This window comes from Bison bison, unplaced genomic scaffold (assembly GCF_000754665.1).
Source record: "Bison bison bison isolate TAMUID 2011002044 unplaced genomic scaffold, Bison_UMD1.0 scf7180017864139, whole genome shotgun sequence".
NCBI classification, from domain to species: domain Eukaryota; kingdom Metazoa; phylum Chordata; class Mammalia; order Artiodactyla; family Bovidae; genus Bison; species Bison bison.
The window spans coordinates 3,230,217-3,237,362 of NW_011494711.1; the positions used below are offsets into that span (position 1 = coordinate 3,230,217).

General features: G+C 38.6%; 1 long non-coding RNA gene across 2 annotated transcripts in view; it reads left to right on the forward strand.

Moving 5' to 3' along the window:
- Positions 1-7,146, forward strand: part of LOC104988601 — a 368,482-nt gene that overhangs the window by 280,458 nt on the left and 80,878 nt on the right. For both annotated transcript variants that reach the window (XR_825261.1, XR_825260.1), the window contains exon 4: positions 2,676-2,797. This is a non-coding gene — a long non-coding RNA (uncharacterized LOC104988601). The remainder of the gene's footprint in view (positions 1-2,675; positions 2,798-7,146) is intronic.

The following is a 7,146-nucleotide window of genomic DNA, read 5'->3' on the forward strand; positions in this document are numbered from 1 at the left end:
GTGCTTCTTCCAGCCCAGCGTTTCTCATGATGTACTCTGCATATAAGTTGAATAAGCAGGGTGACAGTATACAGCCTTGACATACTCCTTTTCCTATTTGGAACCAGTCTGTTATTCATGTCCAGTTCTAACTGTTGCTTCCTGACCTGCATATATGTTTCTCAAGAGGCAGGTCAGGTGGTCTGGTATTCCCATCCCTTTCAGAATTTTCCACAGTTTATTGTGATCCACACAGTCAAAGCCTTTGGCAGTCAATAAAGCAGTAATAGATGTTCTTCTGGAACTCTCTTATTTTTTTGATCATCCAGCTGATGTTGGCAATTTGATCTCTGGTTCCTCTGCCTTTTCTAAAACCAGCTTGAATATCTAGAAGTTCATGGTTCATGTATTGCTGAAGCCTGGGCTTGAAGAATTTTAAGCATTACTTTGCTAGTGTGTGAGATAAGTGCAATTGTGTGGTACTTTGAGCATTCTTTGGCATTGCCTTTCTTAGAGATTGGAGTGAAAACTGACATTTTCCAGTTTTGTGGCCACTGCTGAGTTTTCCAAATTTGCTGGCATATTGGGCCATGATCAGTAAATTTTTAATCCAATTTTCTGTTTATGGGTGGGGCTGTGTTCCCTCCCTGTTATTTGACCTGAGGCCAATCTATGATGGAGGTAATGAAGATTATGGTGACCTCCTTCCAAATGTCCCATGCAGGCACTGCTGCACACAATGCCCCTAACCCTGCAGCAGGCCACTGCCTACCCACACCTCTGCCAGACACTCCTGGACACTCACGGGCAAGTCTGAGTCAGTCTCTTGTGGGGTCACTGCCCCTTTCTCCTGGGTCCTGGTGTGCACAAGGTTTTTTCTTATGCCCTCCAAGAGTCTGTTTCCCAGTCCTGTGTAAGTTCTTGCGGCTCTATGGTTAGGTTAATGGTGACCTCCTCCAAGAGGGCTTATGCCATACCCAGGTCTACTGCACCCAGAGCCCCTGCTCTGCAGTAGTCCACTGCTGACCCGTACCCCCACAGGAGACACTCAGACACAGTTCTGTCTCAGTCTCTGGTATCCCCACAAGAGACTGACCCAGACTTGCCCGTGTGTGTCCAGGAGTCTCCAGCGGAGACATGGGTCAGCGGTGGCCTGCTGCAGGGTTGGGAGACTGAGTGCAGCAGTGCCTGCGTGGGACCTTTTGAAGGGGGTCACCATTGTCTTCATTACCTCCATCAGTATGGTATCATGTATTAATGAAACTGCTGTCTCATATAGTTCAAAAACGTCTCTGAAAACAATTTCAGAGACGGATTTTCAAAACTTGTACAAAGTCCATATAAAAAAAAATTTTTTTTAATAGGATTTCCCTGGAGGTCCAGTGATTAAGGCTCTATACTTCCAATGCAGGGGACACAGATTTCATTTCTGACTGGGAAAATGCTGGTGTTAGAGCATCTCCCACAGAGGCATGGGTTGGCAGCGGCATGCAGTAGGGATGGGGACACTGGCAGCCACAGTCCCAGAAGGCCTCCTCTTTAGCATCCTTTAATCTAAAAAAATTTTTAAAAAAATTATCAGCCTTTTTATGTCATGTTGTAGACATATTTTTTAAAAGTCTAGACAAATTGCAGAATGTCCCTTAATTTTCATTTTTCTTACATTTTTTAAAAAATTATTAGGTTCAGATTAAACATTCTTGACAAGAATGCTCCATTGGTAATGCTGTGCCTTCTCAAGGTTTCATATCAATGGAAGAAGAAATTGGTAACAAAGTAGAAAGGCACACTGCTATGATTTGATAGAAGGGCCAATTTGAGTTTTCAATTTCTTTAATTTTACAGTAACCAGGTAATTTCTAAGTGGTCTGTGCTTAAATAGATGAACTATCAGTAAATAATATTTAATCTAGTCCATTGGCTATCATTTTGAAAAATCAAAAAATTCCCCTTTTTAAATTTATCTGTTCCTGTGAGTTTGTAAGTTTGGGTAGCTCTGATAAAATCAAGTTTCTGATTTGCAAATCTGAGGGCCAGGTGGTAATAATATCCACTCATAACTCTGAAATGAGAATTACTGGAGATGCTGAGAGAAGTAAAATATCACTGACAGTAATATGTTCTGTGAATCAACCCCACCCATTTATTTATCTTTAAAACCACAAAAATGATATATAGACTTCCTGGTAGCTCAGCTGGTAAAGAATCTGCCTGCAATGTGGGAGACCAGGGTTCGATCCCTGGGTTGGGAGGATCCCCTGGAGGAGGGCATGGCAACCCCTCCAGTATTCTTGCCTGGAGAATCCCCATGGACAGAGGAGTTTGGCAGGCTATAGCCCATGGGATCGCAAAGAGTCAAACACGACTGAGCGACTAAGCTCACACCTAGCACACAAATGGTATTTACTATTATTATTGTACCGGACAGTGCTGTGTTTAAGAATATTAATCTTTATAATAATCTTTCTACTTTGGTACTATTATTATCCCCTTTTACAGTTGTGGAAACTGAGGCATGGGAAGGATAAATAGCTTTCCCAAGGGCATACAACCAATAAATGATATATCCAACTGTTTCTCTTTGAGATCCCACTTGCAAACAGGCAGCCTATGTAGCTGCAGTGTGTACTTAAGGATGATTTTCTTTCAGCCTCTCCTTTAAATAAATGTGTGTGTCTATGTTATTTCCGTTACAGAGAGAAGAGGTACTCCTTTATAGGGACTCATAAAGGCATAGACCATCTAGAGATTTACTGCCTCCATTACGCTGCTGGGTCTCACAGCACATGTTATGTTTTTATCAGTTTCTCTCCACAAGGTAGGAATTGTTTTCTCTCCATGAATTCTTCACATAATTATAGTTTTCTTGTCTATGAACTTAATTTTTATTAAATCTGAAAAGCATCTGACATCTATAGACTTAAATGCCACACATCTCCAAATAGTAAAGTCATAAAAACACTTCTAAAATATAGTTCTATTATAAAATTAATACCTGTTCATTGTAAAAAATAAAAACAGAAAATGTATAGTAATCCTGCCATCTTGAGATAAGTCCTCTTTGCATTTTCTTTTTTGCCTTTCTGAGTTTATTGATATGTATACTATTATATGTATTTTATATATAATGTACTATTATATACACATGTGTTATTATATGCATATATACATACATATTATAACTAGACATAATAGGATATAAATGCTCTTTGGCCCGAATGCTTCTGTTTTTTAATAACTTATTTACTTATTCATTTATTTTTAGTTGCACTAGGTCTTCTTTCTGTGCTCAGGCTTTCTTTAGTTGCTGCAAGCAAGGGCTACTCTTTGTTGTGGTGCATGGCCTTCTCATTGCAGTGGCTTATCTTGTTGCAGAACACAGGCTCTAGGTGCAGGCTTCTGTATTTGCAACACATAAACTCAGTAGTTGACCGTTTGTGAGCTCTAGGGTGTGTGGACTTCAGTTACTGCGGTGTGCATGATGAGTAGTTATTGCTTGTGGGCCCAGGAGTGTGTGGGCTCAGTAGCTGTGGCGCATGTGCTCAGCAGTTGAGGCTTACAGGCTCTAGAGAGTGGCTCAGTAGTTGTGGCATACGAGCTTTGTTGCTCCACGGCATGTGGGATTTTCTCAGACCAGGGATCAGACCACTGTCCCCTCATTGGCAGGTGGAGTCTTCTCCTTGGTACCACCAGTGAAGTCCTAGAATGCTTATATTTTAATTTTTTAATTTAATTTTATATAGTTGATTTACGTCATTGTGTTAGTTCCAAGTGTCCAGCAGAGTGATTCAGTTATGCATATACCTATATCCATTCTTTTTCAGATTCTTCTCCCATATAGGTTATTACAGAATATTTAGTAGAATTTCTTGAACTATATAATAGGTCCTTGTCGATTATCTATTTTATATATAGTAATGTGTATATGTCAATCCAAGTCTCCCAAGGTGTCCCTCATCCCCTTTCTTTCCCCTTTAAATTTATTTTCTACATCTGTAACTCTGTTTTGTAAATAAGTTAATTTGTATCATTTCTTTTAGACTCCACATATAAACGATGTTATATGATATTTGTCCTTTTCTGTCTGACTTATTTTACTCAGTATGACAATCTCTGAGCCCATCCATCTTTCTGCAAATGGCATTATTTTGTGCTTTTTTATGGCTAATATTCCATTGTATATATGTACCATGTCTCCTTTATCCATTCATCTGTTGATGGGCATTTAGGTTGCTTCCATGTGCTGGCTATTGTAAGTAGTGCTGCAATGAACATTGGGGTGCATGTATCTTTTGGAATTACGGTTTTCTCCAGATATATGCCCAGGAGTGGATTTGCTGGATCATATGGTAATGGGTAATGTGTCACTTGTTTGTGATTGAGAAGCTAAACAACAACAACATGATAGCTCTATTTTTAGTTTTTTAAGGACCTCTATATGTTCTCCATAGTGGCTCTACCAATTTACATTCCCACCAACAGGAAAGAAGGTTTCTCTTTTCTCCAGACCCTTTCCAGCATGCCTTGTTTGTAGGATTTTTGATGATGACCATTCTGACCAGTGTGAGGTCATATACCTCATTGTGTTTTGATTTGCAGTTCTCTGTCAACTGGTGATATTGAGCATCTTTTCATGTTCTTTTTGGCTATCTCTGTTTCTTCTTTGGAGAAATGTCTGTTCAGGTCTTCCGCCCATTTTTGGATTGAGGGGTTTTTTTTGTTTTTTTTTTAATTGCACTGCATGAGCTCTTTGTATGTTTTGGAGATTAATCTATTGTTGGTTTGTCTTTTGGGGTTTTTCTTTTTTTTATGTTTTCCTTTGTTGTACAAAAGCTTTTAAGTTTAATTAGATTCCATTTGTTTTATTTTTGGTTTCATTTTCATTATTTTAGGAGGTGAGACAGAAAAGATATTGCTACAATTTATGTCAAAGAGTGTTCTGCCTATATTTTCCTCTGAGAGTTTTTTTTATAACATCCAGCCTTACAATTAGGTCTTTAATCCATTTTGAGTTTACTTTTGTGTATGGTATTAGGGAGTATTCTCATTTCATGTTAGCTATCCAGTTTTTCCAGCACCACTTCTTGAAGAAACTATCTTTTCTTTACCATATGTTCTTACCACCTTTGTCATAGATTATTTGACCATAGGTAGGTGTGTTTATCTCTGGGCTTTCTGTTCTGTTTCATTGATCTATACTTCTGTTTTTGTGCCAGTACCATACTGTCTTGATTACTGTAGGTTTGTAGTATAGTCCAAAGTCAGAGAACTTCATGCCTCCAGCTCTGTTTTTCTTTCTCAGGATTGCTTTGTCTATTTGGGGGTGTTTTTGTGTTTTCATGCAAAATAGTAAAATTTTTTCTAGTTCTGTGAAAAATGCCATTGGTGACAGGGGTCCCATTGAATGTGTAGATTGCCTTGGGTAGTATAGGCATTTAGATAATATTGATTCTTCCATCCAAGACATGGCATCATGGCATATCTCTCCCATTTGTGTCATCTTTGATTTGTTTCCTCAATGGCTTATAGTTTTCAGAGTACAAATCTTAAGTAGGTTCCTTTCTAGGTATTTTATTCTTTTTGATGTGATTGTAAATGGGATTGTTTCCTTAATTTCTCTTTTTGCTCTTTCATTATTAGTGTACAGGAATGCAAGGGATTTCTGTGTATTAATTTTGTGTCCTGCAACTGTACCAGATTCATTGATTAGCTCCAGTAGTTTTCTTGTAGCATCTTTAAGATTTTCTATATATAGTATCATGTAATATGCAAACAGTGCCAGTTTTACTTCTTTTCCAATTTGAATTCCTTGTATTTATTTTTCTTCTCTGCTTGCCATGGCTAGGACTTTCAAAACTATGCTGAATAAAAGTAGTGAGAGTAGGCATCCATGTCTTGTTCCTGATCTTAGAGAAAATGCTTTCAGATTTTCACTGTTGACAATTGTGTTTGTTCTGGATTTGTTATATATGTGTGTGTCTGTGTGTGTCTGTGTGTGTCTGTGTGTATGTGGTTTTTATTATGTTGAGGTAGATTTATTATTTACTTATTAAGTTGAGGTAGGTTCCTTCTATGCCCCTCTCTGGAGTTTTTGTCATAAATGGGGGTTGAATTTTGCTGAAAGCTTTTTCTGCATCTCTTGAGATGATCGAATGGTTTTATTCTTCAATTTGGTAATAGAGTATATCACATTGATTGATTTGTGTAGGTCCATTTCTTCTAAGTTGTCAATTTTATTGGCATATAGTTCCTGGTAATAGTCTCTTATGATCCTTTGTATTTCTTCTTTTCAGTTGTAACTTCTTCTTTTTCATTTCTAATTTTACTGATGTGAGTCCTCTCCCCCTTTTTTTTTTAAATTTTATTTTATTTTTAAACTTTACATAATTGTATTAGTTTTGCCAAATATCAAAATGAATCCGCCACAGGTATACATGTGTTCCCCATCCTGAACCCTCCTCCCTCCCCATACCATCCCTCTGGGTCGTCCCAGTGCACTAGACCCAAGCATCCAGTATCGTGCATCGAACCTGGACTGGCATCTCGTTTCATACAAGATATTTTACATGTTTCAATGCCATTCTCCCAAATCTTCCCACCCTCTCCCTCTCCCACAGAGTCCATAAGACTGTTCTATACATCAGTGTCTCTTTTGCTGTCTCGTACACAGGGTTATTGTTACCATCTTTCTAAATTCCATATATATGCGTTAGTATACTGTATTGGTGTTTCTCCTTCTGGCTTACTTCACTCTGTATAATAGGCTCCAGTTTCATCCACCGCATTAGGACTGATTCAAATGTATTCTTTTTAATGGCTGAGTAATACTCCATTGTGTATATGTACCACAGCTTTCTTATCCATTCATCTGCTGATGGACATCTAGGTTGCCTCCATGTCCTGGCTATTATAAACAGTGCTGCGATGAACATTGGGGTACACGTGTCTCTTTCCCTTCTGGTTTCTTCAGTGTGTATGCCCAGCAGTGGGATTGCTGGATCATAAGGCAGTTCTAGTTCCAGTTTTTTAAGGAATCTCCACACTGTTCTCCATAGTGGCTGTACTAGTTTGCATTCCCACCAACAGTGTAAGAGGGTTCCCTTTTATCCACACCCTCTCCAGCATTTATTACTTGTAGACTTTTGGATCGCAGCCATTCTGACTGGC